Raw genomic sequence first — 20563 nt, 5'->3', positions numbered from 1 at the left:
GAGTATATACCTGTAATCACTTATACAGTGTGCAGCCCCTGTGTACAGCTGGTATCTAATTCTGTATCATCACTCTATGGGGGATATTGGTATTTGTATAGTGGTTTTTATTTAATAACAATATAGGGGTATTAGTCATTGGTAGTGGTAGTGGTCATGGTGTGGCGGAATTATATGTCCCTTGTATTGTGGTGTTATTAGTTATACTGGTCTGCGTATAGTGGCTTTTATTTCCTTACAGTATGGTGGTATTCTTTAGTCACTGCAGAATTAATATGGAGTAGTGATATTACTTTATGTTTCTAAGCCCGAGGGGGGAGGAGGGGGTTGTTGGGCGGACCCAGACTACAAGCTGTGTAAGGGGCCCCAACATTTCTGATGGCAGCCCTGTATATATATATATATATATATATATATATATATATATATATATATAAATATACACAAACTTTTTCTATGCTATTATATGATGCAACAGTGTCTATTTACTAGGCTATGTATGATTCAGACAGCAGTCTATACACTATAAACATACTATTGCTACTCTACTGTAGAACACATAGAATGAATGCAGCAGTGACTTTTACTAGGACATGATATATAATTTATACAGTGGTTCCTCTATCAATTGCTGATCACAAATAGTGAAAAACTGCTAGTATTGTTATTTCCATGCTCTCAAGAATACTTTTACAATACAATTGCTGCTGTAAATATTGAGATATTCATACTATTTGAGATTATATTGTGCATTTAAAGACATACATAATTAACAATAGCATCACAGGTTGTAATGTTATTGATTTTTACCCTGTGGTGTTTCATAACCACTGTACCGTTTGAACATGGAGTAACTTTGTAAATACATTAAATTACTTATCTTGTTCTGATCGTAAATTGCAGCCTGTATAAATACCTAGAAATATGAAAAAAACTTGCTTAGTTTTACTAATACTAGAAAGTCTAAAATTGTGCAAGATTTTTAAAAGTGACTTAGGCTCAGTCTACACCACCTCTAAGCTCTAAGCGCTCCAACCCAAACACAATGTACCTAGTTAGTGAGATCCCAAGAATAAACTTACCCTGTGTTAGTGGAGGGCAGCAGTAAAATGCCACAGTTGTACCACAGCATAGTATAGTATGTTGCCAGCATCTGTAGGTAGTCCCTCCCATCTATTTCCAATCAAAACTTTGAAAAATCTTATGACCCCATAAATTCCAAGGAAACAAAATGCCAAAAAGAATAATAATAGTTTATTTGGGGGAATGAGCATCCGCATGAATACCTTTTGTCCATATGGACTGAATGAGGCCGTAGAACAGGTATATTGGCACATACGGCAATTGTTTGAATATATGGCTAATAACCAAATGGAGGTTGAATGTGTATAGAATAGATGGAGTACAAGTATATATTGAATAGTGTGTGTGGGGGGGGGGGGATATGGATGGAGTTGGTAAGGAGAAATGTGTTATTGGATGAATGGATAAGAGAAGGATGTGCGGTTTAAATATGCACATTTTTTCTTATAACATGATATAGCTTGGAGGTTTTAAATATTGCTTCTAGTGTCAGTTCTATCCGTTTAGGAGTGAACTTCTACAAGGAAGTGGTAGTGTTATTTCTTCCAGCATCAGATCAATACTACACAGATTTGCTGCACACATTTCTATGACTATCTTGTTAATCTAAATAATTGTTAATCTTGTTAATCTAATAATAGTTTTTATTTATGTAGTGCCAACACGTTCCGAAGTGCTTCACAACATAAAAGAAACATGTATAAATAGAATCAGAAATTACCGAATAATAAACTAATTAAATTCCCATCTGAGACATTTATGGCATATCCTCTGGCCTGGGGTGATGCTGGAGGTGGACTGAGAGCTGAAAACAGACGATTGTTTTTATTTTATTTTTTGCAGTTTGAATAACTGCCATTGATGTTAATGGGAGCCGCATGAACAGCATAGATCTTTTGCTTGTGCACACTTTAAGATAACATTAAACCTTTATCAAAACTAGCATTCAATTCTGCATGTAAGATTTCCTGATGATTTTGAGGTTGTATTCTTAACATGTTTTTATTTTTTTTATTTTTTTTTTAGGACTACTTAGACATGCACCATTTCCACTGATGGCAATATATGTCCAAGCGAATTCCACTGAACAAATGAACATGGAATTTGAATATCTGCAGCAGAATGTTTGAAAATTCTGCCATGTCCACAGTGCAAAAGAATCCCATTGAAAACAAAAGTGGAATTGTTCCCTTGGATTCCGTACGTAAAGTTCCACCATGTGAATGGGCCCTAATAGTCCATTGTTTACATTATTGTAAGTCTAGTTCAACTATCAGGTCAAGGAAAGTAATATAGTAATTATTTGATGTGTATTTCTATAGGCAGGCCCCATAGTAAGAATTAGCAAGCTCTAATTTCACTCTGTGTTCATTATCCATAGAAAAGAAAAGTAATATCTGTCAGAGAGAGTTGATCACATCATGAAATAAATATGCGGGGATGAATTATAATATTCATTATGGCATTGTGTGCAGAATAGAAACACAAATCCTTGATTATTATTAGTCTGAATAGCCAGATCATTTTTTTTGTCTCCTGTACACCTGACACCTTTTTGTCTTGCTTAAAAACAGCCCTGACTTCTCTTAAGTGAGCCAATACTATCCTTATTGCGTACAGGGTGTGCATTTAATAATTTAAAGCTTTCTTCTTCCTTTGCAGATGCTAAATGCTTTTAATGCATAGTCTGAATGTTTTACTAATATTGTGTGCTGTGGTTTTAAAATAAAAAAAAAGGAACCTTTCTCATTCACGTGCTCAACCTTCATTATACCAAGCATGTTTTTCTTTAAATCAAATATAATAAATATATTTTATATAGTGTGCGCTAATGGAAACATCTATATAGAGGTAATGAGACCTTTAGAAAATACTACAGACAGAACAGCAATTTATCAGATTAGGGGTCAACCAAGTAAACTCATTAAACAGAGGGATTGGACAGGAAACAAGACTAAATAACAACATAAAAGAGCATTGTTCTAGAACATAAGTTTCTAAAGAAATGTGTGCCTGGAAAGACATGTCGTGAAGCCCCATGCAACAAAACAATACTTGCCTCTTGTATACATAGCATTCAGGGAATCTGTGCTAACAGCTACTTCAAGAGTGTGAACTACCCGCATGGTCCTTGAAATGTCCAGGGACAGGGTCAGAGAGTCCTTAAATCAAATCTCGTGTTCTGGGCTCTTCTAACAATAGATGTTCATGTTGAAGAACATGTGTAGTCCACTATGTGATAAAAAATCAGTGGGTAACTAGTATTTACTGAGAACAGAAAAGCATTTGCAGATAATATACTAAGTTTACACAATGCCTGGATTCTCTGTAATCAAGTCAAGGTTTTTATGTGTTACGTGTGAATAAATAGAAACCCATTATATGAAGTTATTGTCTTAATGAAAAATGCAGTGAAAATGAAGTACTATGTAATAAATATAGAAAGAAGCTATTGTGATCCAAAACAATATTGGAAGAATGCTGCATTAAGTGATGCTAAATAACATCAACATTCAGGTCATGTACACTACTACAGAGTCATACACAGGAGGCTGTATGAAACGGGTGCACAGAGTCCACTTTATGGAACTGCAGGTGCTCTGTGTGTCTCCATATGGAAGCCATGCTGCAAATTCTGCCGAAATGTACTACTCAATGGGGGAGATTTATCAAAGCTGTCTATGTCCCGCATCAATATAGACCAAACCACAGAGGGTTAGGCCAGGCTATTTTGCACCTAATTTATCAAAAGTCGCACGGCTCTTGATAAATTCTGTGCACAGACTTCGGGATCTATGCTTTAGACTGTATTTAAACCTGCTCCAGTATGATCTGACTTTTCGGCGTACTTTCAGCCGATGCGACTTGTCACTGAAAAGTCGCTTTTGAATTAAGCACCAATGCATTTTTCCGTCTAAAATAGACTAGAATGCATCATGTTCTAAAAATCCTCTAAAGCAAAAGTCACAGAAAAGTCGCACGTATTTAGACTTCAACTTTCTGTGCGACAAATTTAAACAGGAAAAACCAGTCTAAATCCTTTGATAAATTTCCCCTAATGACTTAAATGGGTTTCTGCTATTCCATTAACTCAATGGAATTTCCCAGGCGGCAATTCAGCAAAATTTAAAGACCTGTCTTTAATTTAGTGAAATTCCACGACTGAATCCCATTGAAGTCAATAGTGCTTTGAATTGAGCAGAATTCTGTGTTTTTCGGAATTTAATTGTGTAAACATAGCTTAAGGCTGAATACACATGATCATGTTGTGTTGCAGGTGCACTGTGGTTTCCATGTAGCCATCATACAGATGTGTATCTGAGGCCTAGTGTTGAGAATGTGTGCTCCTTTATTTTTACATATCTGGCCTACTTTTCAGCATATATATATGTATATATATATATATATATATATATATATATATATATATATATTGACTTATTTGTCTTCCATGATGTAATGTACCTAGAAATGCCAGTCTGAATATTTCAAAGTGTGCAATGGATTTTCACTAAGAATAATGGCCATGCTTAAGGCTCATTCACAAGACTGATCATATTTACAGATCCATAATATGTATGTTGTACGTTAATATGCCTCTGATTTTATTGCTGGTGTTACACTGGATTATCTTTCTTAGGCTAGGACTCCACTGAGATTTTTGCCCTGCGATTTTTGTGGCATAAAAACGCCAGAAAAAACAGCAGAAAAACTGCCACAGTTTCCCCCTGCGTTTTGGTGTTTTTTCTGGCGTTTTTACCTTTGTGTGGAATTTGGCGTTTTTTGGCCCCTTTGGCGTATTTTTTTTTTTTTAAATAGTTTGGTACCAAAAAAAAAAAAAAGGATGCAGTAGGGATGTAAAAATGTATTTAACTAAATGTTTTTTTTTTATAACAAAGTTTTAATACATTTTTTTTGTAAAGTGTGTGTTTAACTTTTTTTTCTCTTTTTTTTCAAATTTGTTATGTAGTACTACTACTCCCAGCATGGAACACACTGTTCCATGCTGGCAGAAGTAGTACCTGTACTATAGACATATCGCCCCAGGTGTCTGTCAGACACCAGATGCGATCCTCCATTATATAGCAGAGAAGCGGAGCGGCTCCATACAGCACTTGCACCTCTGCTCTGTACTCTGAGTGATGTTCTATTCATATTTTCCGCCCAGAGCTGTGATTGGCCGGATGGTTGCAGCCAATCACAGCTCTGAGGAAAAGATGAACAAGTGGCCGGCCCGGAGTACAGTGCAGAGCAGGGATGCGAGCGATGTATACAGCCCCTCTGCATCTCTGCTATAGACAAGACGGTCACAGCGGGTGTCAGTAGTCACATCCTCTGTGATGACATCCTCTGTGATGTCTGCAGGTACTACTGCTCCCAACATGGAGCACACTCTGCTCCATGCTGGGAGTTGTAGTACCTGCATTAATAGATCGCAGTGAGTGTAATTTCTGACATATGATGTGATCTGTCTATTAATGCAGGTACAACAGCTCCCAGCATGGGGCAGTGTGTGCTCCATGTTGGGAGTAGTAGTACTTGTAATTAAGGAAAGATCACTGCGGATATCACTCCTGACACCCGCTGTGATGCTCCTGTATAATATATGGATGCGGCGGCCGCTCTCCTATAGTCCCCTGCACGGCCATATATATACATATTCCGATTTCTCACAGAGAGCTGTGATTGGCTGGAACCATCTGGCCAATCACAGCTCTGCGGGAAATATGAATATGTGTATATATACTGCAGGGCAGGGGACCATAGGAGAGCAGCCGCCGCATCTATATATTATACATAAGGATCGCAACGGGCGATCTGTCAATTAGTACAGGTACTACTACTTCCATCATGGAACAGTGTGTTCCATGCTGGGAGCAGTAGTACTACCTAAAAAATAAAAAATAAAAGGGAAAAACACACACACACTAAATTTTTATTATTGTCGGCTACATTTTTAGTGATTTACCCGCTCACATAAATTGATCCCTGTTTAAAAATGTATAAACATTTTGTAATAAAAAAGAATCATTTTGTTAGATACAATTTTTTCCATCACTACTGTATCTTTTTTATTATTATTTTTTTATGGTACCCTACGAAATTTTAATAAAAAAAGGTATCTCCATAATTGTTTTGGATCGCTAAAGTCCAAACAAGAATAAAAACTGTCTGCAAAAACGCAAAATTTAAAACCAACATGGCATTTTCTTGGCGTTTTTTGCTCTCCCATAGACTTCTATGGGAGGAAAACGTCACGATTTCAGGGCAAAAAACGCCAAACTAGGTTTTGTCGGGCGTTTTGAAAATCCAGCCTCTGAGCCCGAAATTGCTGAAAAACGCCAAAAGGATTAAAAAAACGGCAAACTGAAAAACGTCAAGTGAATCTGGCATTTTGCAGTTTACTATTGACTTGCAGCTAACAACTGGCCGCAACGTTTTTCCACTGAAAAAACGCCGTGCGGGAAAATTGGCGTTTTTAATGGCGTTTTTGCAAAAAAAAACTAAAAAACCTCAGTGGAGTTCCAGCCTAAGGGTGAGAACAGAGTGCCTAATAGAGGTATCATCCAGTTGCTCACAGAGTGGCTGAGATTCCATAATACAGAGCATTTGGGGACTCACCATATAGATTATAGATCATGTGCATGTGGTTTACAGTAAGTTTGTAAATATAAATCCCATCTTACATACTAGAAATTCTCCAGCATCAATTAATTAGAAGACATGCTTGACCAGAGATATACTCCAGAGGGGTGTGTGTATGTGTGTGTGGAGTTAGGGGGTTAAAACTTCCCCTTTTGTGTCTATACTCTATCTCTAGTTCTTTCCTGTGTTTCTGCCTCTTTGGGTGTTCAGACAGTGCGCATGTATTAATATGTGCTAGGTTGGGTAAAAGGTGAACATTACATGGGAGATGTCTTTCTTTCCGTGGTACATGACAGACAGAACAAGTGTATTGATTCCACCTCTTTTTGGCCGAAGAGTTAGACTGCAGCCATTAAAATAATAAGCTTTGACTTACCTTTCGCCACTCCCCCAAGGCTGCCGATATTGTTCTCCTGATCTTCTTCCTGGTTTTGATGCCCTACATGTCACACTGCGCTCATTTATTCGCCGGCCGCAGCGATGTCCTGCCACAGCCAGAGATGAGCTGTGCGGCAGTGCTATAAAATGGGCCCGCCCCTCTTGCTGGTGCCCAAGCCCATTACATTCCACTGCCATTCAGTCTATGACCATTCAAGGCAGGACATTACTGCGGCCAGAGACTAGCTGAGCTGCAGTGTGACGTGTTGGGCCCCAAAACCAAGAAGTGCAGGGCGGGAGGATGGGACACCGATACTGGCAGCCCCAGAGGAGCGGTTGGAGGTAAGTTAAAGGTTCTTATATTAATGGTGGAAGCCTGGACATATAAGATAAATAAAAATTTGATGGGAGTACCACTTTAAGTTTTTGGGTGTTTGGCTGAAGCATCACATGTAGCTCTGGCAACGTCTGGTTCTATCAGCCAATCACATCTGCTCTCTGTGTTCACACCCCTCTCAGGTGGATATAAATTTTCAGTCAGCTTATTACTCATGGCTTGTGTTTGTTTGCATCTGCAAAAGCTCTTCATACACCTGGCTTGATCTTCTCTGTGTATGCTTCACCCTTGGCTATAGTGACCTGACTATTCTCCTGTCTTCCATACTGAAACTACATGCTCTCTTGTAAAGAAAAAAATTAATAAAATCAATCCTAGATTAAACCTAGTCAAAGAAGAGAGGGAGAGATCTTTATAACTCCAGCATCTCCACATGACTGCTGACCAGAGCAGCCCTGTCCCACTGTGCCCTTCTCTTTAATAAAGAAGTCCAGAATAGAATGTAAGTACTGTATGTAAGGACTGGAATAGTGGATCCACTGTACCACTGAGGATGATGGTGAAAGCCGCACCAGGGAGCGGAGTCTAAGGAGCTGCTGGTTTTCACCAGAGCCAGCCGCAAAGCAGGATGGACTTGCTGCGGCAGGTGAACTCCCAGGTTACTACCCCTGGCGCGACTTGCCCACAGTGGCGGCTATGGTGAGGCAAGGTACAGATTAGTAAGGTAGGAGACAGAACTGGTACACTGCATAGCAAAACACAATTGGGATACGCTTTCTCAATGGCAAGGTAGCACAAAAATCCAGCAGGGGTCAAAGGAAGTGAGAACACCTTATAGGGTCAGTGCCCAGCAATAGCCAATTACCGGAGTGCTGGCCCTTTAGATTTCAGAGAGCCGGCGCGTGCGTGCCCTAGGAACTGGGTGCGTCAGGAGAAACAGAGGAGCCAAGAACGTGGCGGGGTAAGTATCCTCCGGCCGGCTGAGTACACCTGCAGCCGGACATGCAAGCCATGGTGCTGCCTGTCCCTGACACAGTACAGCATGTCCGGCCGTGGTGCGAGTTGTAACAGTACCCCCCCTTAGGCCTCCCCCTCTTTTTGGGCCGCAGAAATTTAAGCACCAGATTCAGGTCCAGAATGTTCTCCTCTGGTTCTTTCCTCAGGTCCAAACCCCTTCCAGTCTACCAGGAAAAATAATTTGTTCCTGACGGTCTTGGTTGCCAGAATCTCCTTTACCTCAAATATGTCCGCAGCACTGGTCACAGGAGTAGGAGACACATCCCCCTGGGAGAAACGGCTGAGTACTAGCAGCTTAAGTAGGGAGACAGGAAAGGAGTTCAGGATACAAAAGGATGGAGGCAGGCAGAGTTTATAAGACACCGGGTTAATACGATGCAAGATCCAAGTTTGTAACTGGGGATCTTAAAACGTGCAAATTTGGCAGAGAGCCAAACCTTGTCCCCAGAGAGAAAATTGGGGGAGGTCTTCTCTTCTTGTCGGCCTGAGTCTTCAAGCGGATAGAGGCGTGAACTAAAGAGCGCTGGGTTTCCTGCCAAATAGCAGTTAAGTCCCGAACCTGGTCATCCACAGCAGGTACTCCAGAAAAGGCAAGCAGAGGAAGGGGAGGGCTAGGGTGGTGACCGTAGACAATGAAGAACGGGGATGTTGTTGTAGCCTCGGAGTCCCGATGATTATAGGAAAACTCCTCCCAAGGCAAAAGGTTGGCCCAATCGTCCTGCTGAGCAGAAACAAAGTGGCAGAGGAAATCTAGAATTGGATTCACTCTCTCTATCTAGCCATTGGTTTGCGGGTAATAGAGATGAGTGAATCAATGCTGACAAATCCGAATTCATTACGAATTTCATGAAAAATTCGATTTGCAATGAATGTGAATATTGCCGCGATTCCATCACGCAAATCGCTTCATTAAACTCCATCTAGTGCGGTCCAGGCTCCAGGGCATCTAAAAAGGTGGATCCACATGTTAGGACATGGGGCAAGGAACTCTGGGAAGGCGGGAACAACGGTAGGCAGGATGACCCTAAATCACATGCAGGATGCAGCCTATCAGCAGCCAGTCACCCCGTGATGTCACAACCCTATATAATCGGCAGCCATATTCCGGCTAGTCACTTAATTGATTACACTTCAGAGAGATAGGAAGGACAGCATGTGTGTGTGTTACACAGAAAAGCTTTTTCCAGCAGTATTTCACCTCCTAGTCACATCAGCGTTCTGGTGGACAGAGAGCAGTGCTTTTTTTCACTGAAAAGGATTTTATATATATCCTGACCATGAGTTGCCGTATCCTACCTGTGCCTCGAATCTCCTCAGCTGCCTGTGTTGTCGAGCCGTGCCAGGGGTAGTTGACCTAGGTGCCGCCTGCCACAGCAAGTCCATCCCGCTTGGTGGCAGGCTCTGGTGAAAACCAGCGGCACCATAGACTGTGCTCCCTGGTACGGTCCGAGTCATCTGCCACACAGGTCCAGGGGATCCACTACCACAAGTGTTTCTGTCTACTGAACCGTGAGTGTTACACTGGTGTTGTGCAAAAATACGTAGCGCACTTTTCTGCCCTAATAAGTGCATACCACATTCCTACATCTAAGTAGTGTACTATTTTGTAGCTGTTAATCTGTCAAGGGCCTAGTCCAGGCAAAAGTAATCACCGGCAGGTGTTTTACTCCAATAAGTTTTTTTAAGCATACTGTAACACATTTTTCCACTTTGTTCCACAACAAAGATTCCTACATCTAAGTAGTGTACTATTTTGTAGCTGTTAATCTGTCGAGGGCCTAGTCCAGGCAAAAGTAATCACCGGCAGGTGTTCTACTCCAATAAGTTTTTTTAAGCATACTGTAACACATTTTTCCACGTTGTTCCACAACAAATGGTCTGCTGGCTACACTAGTCTGTAGACGGTATAATACATACCCAGCAGTCCATTCCTAATAGTCTGTGAGAGAGTGCAATTTTGGGTTTAGTACCGATTGTGTGCTGCAGCACTGTTGTGTACTGCTGGTGTGCAAAAATACGTATTTTTAAGCGTACTGTAGCAAAATTTTCTGCCCTCATAAGTGCATACCTACATCTAAGTAGTGTACTATTTTGTACCTGTTAATCTGTCAAGGGCCTAGATACCGTGAAAGTCCAGGCAAAAGTAATTACTGGCTGGTGTTTTACTCCAATAGGTTTTTTAATCATACTGTAATGCATTTTTCTGCCCTCATAAGTGCATACCACATACCTACATCTAAGTAGTTTACTATGTTGTACCTGTTAATCTGTCAAAGGCCTAGATACTGTGAAAGTCCAGGCAAAAGTACTCACCGGCTGGTGTTGTACTCAGATACTTTTTTAAGTATACTGTTGCACATTTCTCTGCCCTCATAAATACATACCACATACCTACATCTAAGTAATGTACTATTTTGTACCTGTTAAACTCTCAAGGGCCTAGATGTTGTGAAAGGCCAGGGAAAAGTAATCACTGGCTGGTGTTTCACTAAAATACATTTTTTTAAGTGTACTGTAGCACATTTTTCTGTCCTCATAAGTGCATACCACATACCTACATCTAAGTAGTGTACTATTTTATACCTGTTAATCTGTCAAGGGCCTAGATACTGTGAAAGTCCAGGCAAAAGTAATCACCAGCTGGTGTTTTACTCCAATATGTTTTTTAAGCGTACTGTAGCACATTTTTCTGCCCTTTTTATTCCACAACAATTCCATTCTTAATAGTCTGTGAGAGAGTGCAATTTTGGGTTTAGTACACAGCGACTGTGTGCTGCAGCACTGTTGTGCACTGCTGGTGTTGTGCAAAAATACGTATTTTTAAGCGTACTGTGGCGCATTTTTCTGCCCTTATAAGTGCATACCACATACCTACATCTAAGTAGTGTACTATTTTGTACCTTTTAATCTGTTAAGGGCCTAGATAGTGTGAAAGTCCAGGCAAAAGTAATTTCTGGCTGGTGTTTTACTCCAATAAGTTTTTTAATCGTACTGTAATGCATTTTTCTGCCCTTATAAGTGCATACCACATACCTACATCTAAGTAATGTACTATTTTGTTCCTGTTAAACTCTCAAGGGCCTAGATATTGTGAAAGGCCAGGGAAAAGTAATCACTGTCTGGTGTTTTACTAAAATAAATCTTTTTAAGCGTTCTGTAGTACATTTTTCTGCCCTCATAAGTGCATACCACATACGTACATCTAAGTAGTGTACAATTTTATACCTGTCAATCTGTCAAGGGCCTAGATACTGTGAAAGTCCAGGCAAAAGTACTCACCAGCTGCTGTTGTACTCAGATACTTTTTTAAGTGTACTGTAGCACATTTTTCTGTCCTCATAAGTGCATACCACATATCTACATTTAAGTAGTGTACTATTTTATACCTGTTAATCTGTCAAGGGCCTAGATACTGTGAAATTCCAGGCAAAAGTAATCACCGGCTGGTATTTTACTCCAATATGATTTGTAAGCGTACTGTAGCACATTTTTCTGCCCTTTTTGTTCCACAACAATTCCATTCTTAATAGTCTGTGAGAGAGTGTAATGTTGGGTTTAGTACACAGCGACTGTGTGTTGCAGCACTGTTGTGCACTGCTGGTGTTGTGCAAAAATACGTATTTTTAAGTGTACTGTGGCACATTTTTCTGCCCTCATAATTGCATACCACATACCTATATCTAAGTAGTGTACTACTTTGAACCTGTTAAACTCTCAAGGGCCTAGATACTGTGAAAGGCCAGGGAAAAGTAATCACCGGCTGGTGTTTTACTTAAATACATTTTTTTAAGCGTACTGTAGCGCATTTTTCTGCCCTCATAAGGGCATACCACATACGTACATCTAAGTAGTGTACTATTTTGTACCTGTTAATCTGTCAAGGGCCTAGATACTGTGAAAGGATAGCCAAAAGTACACACCTGCTGCTGTTCTAGACAAATACTGTTTTAAGCGTGGTGAAGCGTATTTCACTCCCTTCATATGCGCACTAAGTATGTCAGGCAGAGAAGTGTCAGGACGTGCACAGAGGAGTGGCATCAGGCACAGGCAGAGGTTGCAGTAGACTAGGGGCGAGTGGCAGCAGGAGTCGCAGCGAGAGGCCTGAGCTCCCGGTATCAGCTAGCAGTTGTGTCTCGTCCAGCAACCCATCTGCCATCATCGATTGGTTAACACGGTCGCTTCATAACAAGTGACATCTGATACCCCCAGTCAATAGTCGGTGGGTTCTTCAGACACAAACCTCAGTTGGCATGGCCTGGGAGCAGTCCCTGTCCTACCATTGCCTCTGTCCCATGCTGTTCCCTCCACTAAAGTAGTATCTTATGCTGTGGGTTCAGCTCCACTAGTCAATGAGCAGCTACTGCCCAGCCAAGAAGTGGAGGAGACATCCGCCGCTTCCTCCGCTAGGCGGGCAAGTAGTGATGAGGAGAGTGACATGGGAGGCGGTGTTGCCAGTGTTCAGGGTCCTGAAGCAGACACTGTTGAGGAAACTGAGGAGGACATCAGTGATGTGCAGACACTTGTTGATGATGATGATGAAGCCTATCACAATTGGGAGCTGGGTGCAGAAGGGGCTTCATCATAATCAGGAGAAGAGGGTTGCAGGTTGCCCGTGAGGCAGCAGCTGAGCCAGCAGGGTGGTAGCATGGTTGGGAGTCAGCATGGTGGCAGAAGTAGAAATTCTGGAGCCAAACGTGGCCAGGGGAGACCATCTGCTTTGCGACAGCCTACCTTCCTGGGAGGTAGTGGAACAGGGGTTCCTGGAGATGGTGGCAGTAGCAGTCAATTAGTGCGAACTGTTTGTGGAAAATCAGCTACTCGGCAGTGTGGCAGTTTTTCATCAAGCATCCAGAGGAGGTTAACATGGCCACATGCAAGATGTGTCTGCAGAAGGTGAAGCTGTTACGATTTGGCAGGCTGGATGTGGATCCTCTGTGTCAGCGAGGGATTGGTGTAGACCGTGTCGGTGGACCGGTTCTAGGGTTGCTACTGGTTTTCACCAGAGCCCGCTGCAAAGCGGGATGGTCTTGCTGCGGCGGTAGCAACCAGGTCGTATCCACCGGCAACGGCTCAACCTCGCTGACTGCTGAGAAGGCGTGGGACAGAAGGACTAGGCAGAGGCAAGGTCAGACGGAGCAGAAGGTCGGGGCAGGTGGCAAGGTTCGTAGTCAATGAGGATAGCAGGAGATCTGGAACACAGGCTTTGGACAACACTAAACGCTTTCACTGGCACAAGGCAACAAGATCCGGCAAGGAAGTGCAGGGGAAGTGAGGTAATATAGACAGGGAGCAGGTGGAAGCTAATTAGGCTGATTGGGCCAGGCACGCGGAGAGCGGAGCCGCGCGTGCCAGAACATGACAGCCGGGGACCGGGACGGGTAAGTGAGTTGGGATGCGATTCGCGAGTGGGCGCATCCCGCTATGCGAATCGCATCCCTGCCGGCAATGTCAGTGCAGCGCTCCCGGTCAGCGGGTCTGACCGGGGCGCTGCAGAGAGAGAGAGAGACGCCGCGAGCGCTCCGGGGAGGAGCAGGGACCCGGAGCGCTCGGCGTAACAGAAGCGTGGCCAGGTTCCCAAAGTTGGCACCGCGGCCCTGCTTCAACATATGCTGCGCCACCATAAAGCAGCCTGAGAGAACCGTAGCTCCGATTTAGTGGTCCAGCCTGCTGCATTACCCAGTTGCACGCCGCTCCCTCTAAGGAAAAAATATAAAGCATAAAGCAAACAGGATTGGACAACGCGTTTCAAAAGGGTATCCCTTTCTTCCTCAGGTCTCCTGAAGAAGAAAGGGATACCCTTTTGAAAACGCGTTGTCCAATCCTGTTTGCTTTATGCTTTATATTTTTTATTTTTTACTTTTTGTGTTCTTTATTCCTGTAAACCCAACCATCAATAAATCCCCCCCTTCTTATCCAAGAAGTTTCCAGCAACCTTATTTTTTGCAACAGAGAAGCGCTTTCACACGCCGAGGTTTTTCTGGGATAAATCCCTGTGTGGGATCTCCCGCAACCTGCTCCTCTCTATAAAAAGTAAAATATAGACTCACTCCGCTGTTGTATGTGCTTACTGTTTAGTCCACAGTCTCTAGTCCACAGTAATGTGAAGATGCTAGAGCTGTGAAGATCTCCCCTCTCCTTCTGACTGTGATCTGCATGAAAGGCTATGTTAACACAGTGGCCCATATTTATCAATCAGCCTGAAACCCTAATTGTCTGGTTTTTCCCACAGCAACCAATCACAGCTCACTTTTTACTTTACAAGAGCTTGTTTAGATACTAAAAGCTGAACTGTGATTGGTTGTTATGGGAAAAACCAGGCAATTCGGGTTTGAGTCTGATTGATAAATCTGGGCAAGTATCTAGGTGAACACATTTGGAGTAAAGATTGACATAGCCAAACGTAGCTTAAACTGGACCCCACAACAGCTGCTTATTGGCTTAGTGACCAATGGCATGTGCTGACCCAGAAGCGATTTGCAGGGATTGGAGATCCATGATAGTGGTGATATTAACTATATATATATATATATTATATTCCGTAACTGGAGCTAAGCTAATACCAGGGAACATCGCCTGAAAAGGTGATGTAATGAGCTGATTTGCACAATCCCCTACCTATATATATATATATATATATATATATATATGTATATATATATATATATATATATATATATATATATAGCTATATATATATATATATATATATATATGTTACGCCGAGCGCTCCGGGTCCCCGCTCCTCCCCGGAGCGCTCGCTTCACCTCCTCCGCTGCAGCGCCCCGGTCACGTCCTCTGACCCGGGGCGCTGCGATCCTGCTGCTAGCCGGGATGCGATTCGCGATGCGGGTAGCGCCCGCTCGCGATGCGCACCCCGGCTCTCCTACCTGACTCGCTCCCCGTCTGTTCTGTCCCGGCGCGCGCGGCCCCGCTCCCTAGGGCGCGCGCGCGCCGGGTCTCTGCGATTTAAAGGGCCACTGCGCCGCTGATTGGCGCAGTGGTTCCAATTAGAGTTATCACCTGTGCACTCCCTATATTACCTCACTTCCCTTGCACTCCCTTGCCGGATCTTGTTGCCTTAGTGCCAGTGAAAGCGTTCCTTGTGTGTCCCTTGCCAGTGTTTCCAGACCTTCTGCCGTTGCCCCTGACTACGATCCTTGCTGCCTGCCCCGACCTTCTGCTACGTCCGACCTTGCTTCTGCCTACTCCCTTGTACCGCGCCTATCTTCAGCAGCCAGAGAGGTGAGCCGTTGCTAGTGGATACGACCTGGTCACTACCGCCGCAGCAAGACCATCCCGCTTTGCGGCGGGCTCTGGTGAAAACCAGTAGTGGCTTAGAACCGGTCCTCTAGCACGGTCCACGCCAATCCCTCTCTGGCACAGAGGGTCCACTACCTGCCAGCCGGCATCGTGACAGTAGATCCGGCCATGGATCCCGCTGAAGTTCCTCTGCCAGTTGTCGCTGACCTCACCACGGTGGTCGCCCAGCAGTCACAACAGATTGCGCAACAAGGCCAACAGCTGTCTCAACTGACCGTTATGCTACAACAGTTGCTACCACAGCTTCAGCAGTCATCTCCTCCGCCAGCTCCTGCACCTCCTCCGCAGCGAGTGGCCGCTCCTGGGATACGCTTATCCTTGCCGGATAAGTTTGATGGGGACTCTAAGTTTTGCCGTGGCTTCCTTTCCCAATGTTCCCTGCATCTGGAGATGATGTCGGACCTGTTTCCCACTGAAAGGTCTAAGGTGGCTTTCGTAGTCAGTCTTCTGTCCGGAAAAGCCCTGTCATGGGCCACACCGCTCTGGGACCGCAATGACCCCGTCACTGCCTCAGTACACTCCTTCTTCTCGGAAATCCGAAGTGTCTTTGAGGAACCTGCCCGAGCCTCTTCTGCTGAGACTGCCCTGTTGAACCTGGTCCAGGGTAATTCTTCCGTTGGCGAGTATGCCGTACAATTCCGTACACTTGCTTCAGAATTGTCCTGGAATAATGAGGCCCTCTGCGCGACCTTCAAAAAAGGCCTATCCAGCAACATTAAAGATGTTCTGGCCGCACGAGAAATTCCTGCTAATCTACATGAACTTATTCACCTAGCCACTCGCATTGACATGCGTTTTTCTGAAAGGCGTCAGGAACTCCGCCAAGATATGGACTCTGTTCGCACGAGGCGTTTCGTCTCCTCGGCTCCTCTCTCCTCTGGTCCCCTGCAATCTGTTCCTGTGCCTCCCGCCGTGGAGGCTATGCAGGTCGACCGGTCTCGCCTGACACCTCAAGAGAGGACACGACGCCGTATGGAGAACCTCTGCCTGTACTGTGCTAGTACCGAACACTTCCTGAGGGATTGTCCTATCCGTCCTCCCCGCCTGGAAAGACGTACGCTGACTCCGCACAAAGGTGAGACAGTCCTTGATGTCTACTCCGCTTCTCCACGTCTTACTGTGCCTGTGCGGATGTCTGCTTCTGCCTTCTCCTTCTCTACAGTGGCCTTCTTGGACTCTGGTTCTGCAGGAAATTTTATTTTGGCCTCTCTCGTCAACAGGTTCAACATCCCAGTGACCAGTCTCGCCAGACCCCTCTACATCAATTGTGTAAATAATGAAAGATTGGACTGTACCATACGTTTCCGCACGGAGCCCCTTCTTATGAGCATCGGATCTCATCATGAGAGGATTGAACTTTTGGTCCTCCCCAATTGCACCTCGGAGATTCTCCTTGGACTTCCCTGGCTTCAACTTCATTCCCCAACCCTGGATTGGTCCACTGGGGAGATCAAGAGTTGGGGGTCCTCTTGTTCCAAGAACTGTCTAAAACCGGTTCCCAGTAACCCTTGCCGTAACTCTGTGGTTCCTCCAGTAACCGGTCTCCCCAAGGCCTATATGGACTTCGCGGATGTTTTCTGCAAAAAACAAGCTGAGACTCTACCTCCTCACAGGCCTTATGATTGCCCTATCGACCTCCTCCCGGGTACTACTCCACCCCGGGGCAGAATTTATCCTCTCTCTGCCCCAGAGACTCTTGCCATGTCCGAATACGTCCAGGAGAATCTAAAAAGGGGCTTTATCCGTAAATCCTCCTCTCCTGCCGGAGCCGGATTTTTCTTTGTCTCCAAAAAAGATGGCTCCCTACGTCCTTGCATTGACTACCGCGGTCTTAATAAAATCACGGTTAAGAACCGCTACCCCTTACCCCTCATCTCTGAACTCTTTGATCGCCTCCAAGGTGCCCACATCTTCACTAAATTGGACTTAAGAGGCGCCTATAACCTCATCCGCATCAGAGAGGGGGACGAGTGGAAAACGGCATTTAACACCAGAGATGGACACTTTGAGTATCTGGTCATGCCCTTTGGACTGTGCAATGCCCCTGCCGTCTTCCAAGACTTTGTCAATGAAATTTTTCGTGATCTATTATACTCCTGTGTTGTGGTATATCTGGACGATATCCTAATTTTTTCTGCCAATCTAGAGGAACACCGCCGGCATGTCCGTATGGTTCTTCAGAGACTTCGTGACAACCAACTCTATGCCAAAATTGAGAAATGTCTGTTTGAATGCCAATCTCTTCCTTTTCTAGGATATTTGGTCTCTGGCCAGGGACTACAGATGGATCCAGACAAACTCTCTGCCGTCTTAAATTGGCCACGCCCCTCCGGACTCCGTGCTATCCAACGCTTTTTGGGGTTCGCCAATTATTACAGGCAATTTATTCCACATTTTTCTACCATTGTGGCTCCTATCGTGGCTTTAACCAAGAAAAATGCTGATCCCAAGTCCTGGCCTCCTCAAGCAGAAGACTCCTTTAAACAACTCAAGTCTGCCTTTTCTTCGGCTCCCGTGCTCTCCAGACCTGACCCTTCCAAACCCTTCCTATTGGAGGTTGATGCCTCCTCAGTAGGAGCTGGAGCTGTTCTTCTACAAAAAAATCCTTCCGGGCATGCTGTCACTTGTGGTTTTTTCTCTAGGACCTTCTCTCCAGCGGAGAGGAACTACTCCATCGGGGATCGAGAACTTCTAGCCATTAAATTAGCACTTGAGGAATGGAGGCATCTGCTGGAGGGATCAAGATTTCCTGTTATTATCTACACCGACCACAAGAACCTCTCCTACCTCCAGTCGGCCCAACGGCTGAATCCTCGCCAGGCCCGGTGGTCTCTGTTCTTTGCCCGATTTAATTTTGAGATTCACTTTCGTCCTGCCGATAAGAACATTAGAGCCGATGCTCTCTCTCGTTCCTCGGATGCCTCAGAAGTTGATCTCCCTCCGCAACACATCATTCCACCTGATTGCCTGATCTCCACTTCTCCTGCCTCCATCAGACAGACTCCTCCAGGAAAGACCTTTGTTTCTCCACGCCAACGCCTCGGAATCCTCAAATGGGGTCACTCCTCCCATCTCGCAGGTCATGCGGGCATCAAGAAATCTGTGCAACTCATCTCCCGCTTCTATTGGTGGCCAACTCTGGAGACGGATGTTGGGGACTTTGTGCGAGCCTGCACTATCTGTGCCCGGGATAAGACTCCTCGCCAGAAGCCCGCTGGTTTTCTTCATCCTCTGCCTGTCCCCGAACAGCCTTGGTCTCTGATTGGTATGGATTTTATTACTGATTTACCCCCTTCCCGTGGCAACACCGTTATTTGGGTGGTCGTTGATCGATTCTCCAAAATGGCACATTTCATTCCTCTTCCTGGTCTTCCTTCTGCGCCTCAGTTGGCTAAACAATTTTTTGTACACATTTTTCGTCTTCACGGGTTGCCTACGCAGATTGTCTCGGATAGAGGGGTCCAATTCGTGTCTAAATTCTGGAGAGCTCTCTGTAAACAACTCAAGATTAAATTAAATTTTTCCTCTGCATATCATCCCCAGTCCAATGGACAAGTAGAAAGAATTAACCAGATCCTGGGTGATTATTTGCGACATTTTGTTTCCTCCCGCCAGGATGACTGGGCAGATCTCCTTCCATGGGCCGAATTCTCGTATAACTTCAGGGTCTCTGAATCTTCCTCCAAATCCCCATTTTTCGTGGTGTACGGCCGTCACCCTCTTCCCCCCCTCCCTACCCCCTTGCCCTCTGGTCTGCCCGCTGTGGATGAAATTTCTCGTGACCTTTCCATTATATGGAGAGAGACCCAAAATTCTCTCTTACAGGCTTCTTCACGCATGAAGAGGTTCGCGGATAAGAAAAGAAGAGCTCCCCCCGTTTTTTCCCCTGGAGACAAGGTATGGCTCTCCGCTAAATATGTCCGCTTCCGTGTCCCTAGCTACAAGTTGGGACCACGCTATCTTGGTCCTTTCAAAATTCTGTGTCAAATTAATCCTGTCTCTTATAAACTTCTTCTTCCTCCTTCTCTTCGTATCCCTAATGCCTTTCACGTCTCTCTTCTCAAACCACTCATCCTCAACCGTTTTTCTCCCAAATCTGTTCCTCCCACTCCTGTTTCCGGCTCCTCGGACGTCTTCTCGGTCAAGGAGATTTTGGCTGCCAAAAAGGTCAGAGGAAAAAATTTTTTTTTAGTAGACTGGGAGGGTTGTGGTCCTGAAGAGAGATCCTGGGAACCTGAGGACAACATCCTTGACAAAAGTCTGCTCCTCAGGTTCTCAGGCTCCAAGAAGAGGGGGAGACCCAAGGGGGGGGGTACTGTTACGCCGAGCGCTCCGGGTCCCCGCTCCTCCCCGGAGCGCTCGCTTCACCTCCTCCGCTGCAGCGCCCCGGTCACGTCCTCTGACCCGGGGCGCTGCGATCCTGCTGCTAGCCGGGATGCGATTCGCGATGCGGGTAGCGCCCGCTCGCGATGCGCACCCCGGCTCTCCTACCTGACTCGCTCCCCGTCTGTTCTGTCCCGGCGCGCGCGGCCCCGCTCCCTAGGGCGCGCGCGCGCCGGGTCTCTGCGATTTAAAGGGCCACTGCGCCGCTGATTGGCGCAGTGGTTCCAATTAGAGTTATCACCTGTGCACTCCCTATATTACCTCACTTCCCTTGCACTCCCTTGCCGGATCTTGTTGCCTTAGTGCCAGTGAAAGCGTTCCTTGTGTGTCCCTTGCCAGTGTTTCCAGACCTTCTGCCGTTGCCCCTGACTACGATCCTTGCTGCCTGCCCCGACCTTC

The sequence above is a fragment of the Hyla sarda genome, chromosome 11 (genome assembly GCF_029499605.1).
Source record: "Hyla sarda isolate aHylSar1 chromosome 11, aHylSar1.hap1, whole genome shotgun sequence".
NCBI lineage: Eukaryota > Metazoa > Chordata > Amphibia > Anura > Hylidae > Hyla > Hyla sarda.
This window is presented reverse-complemented; position numbering follows the sequence as displayed.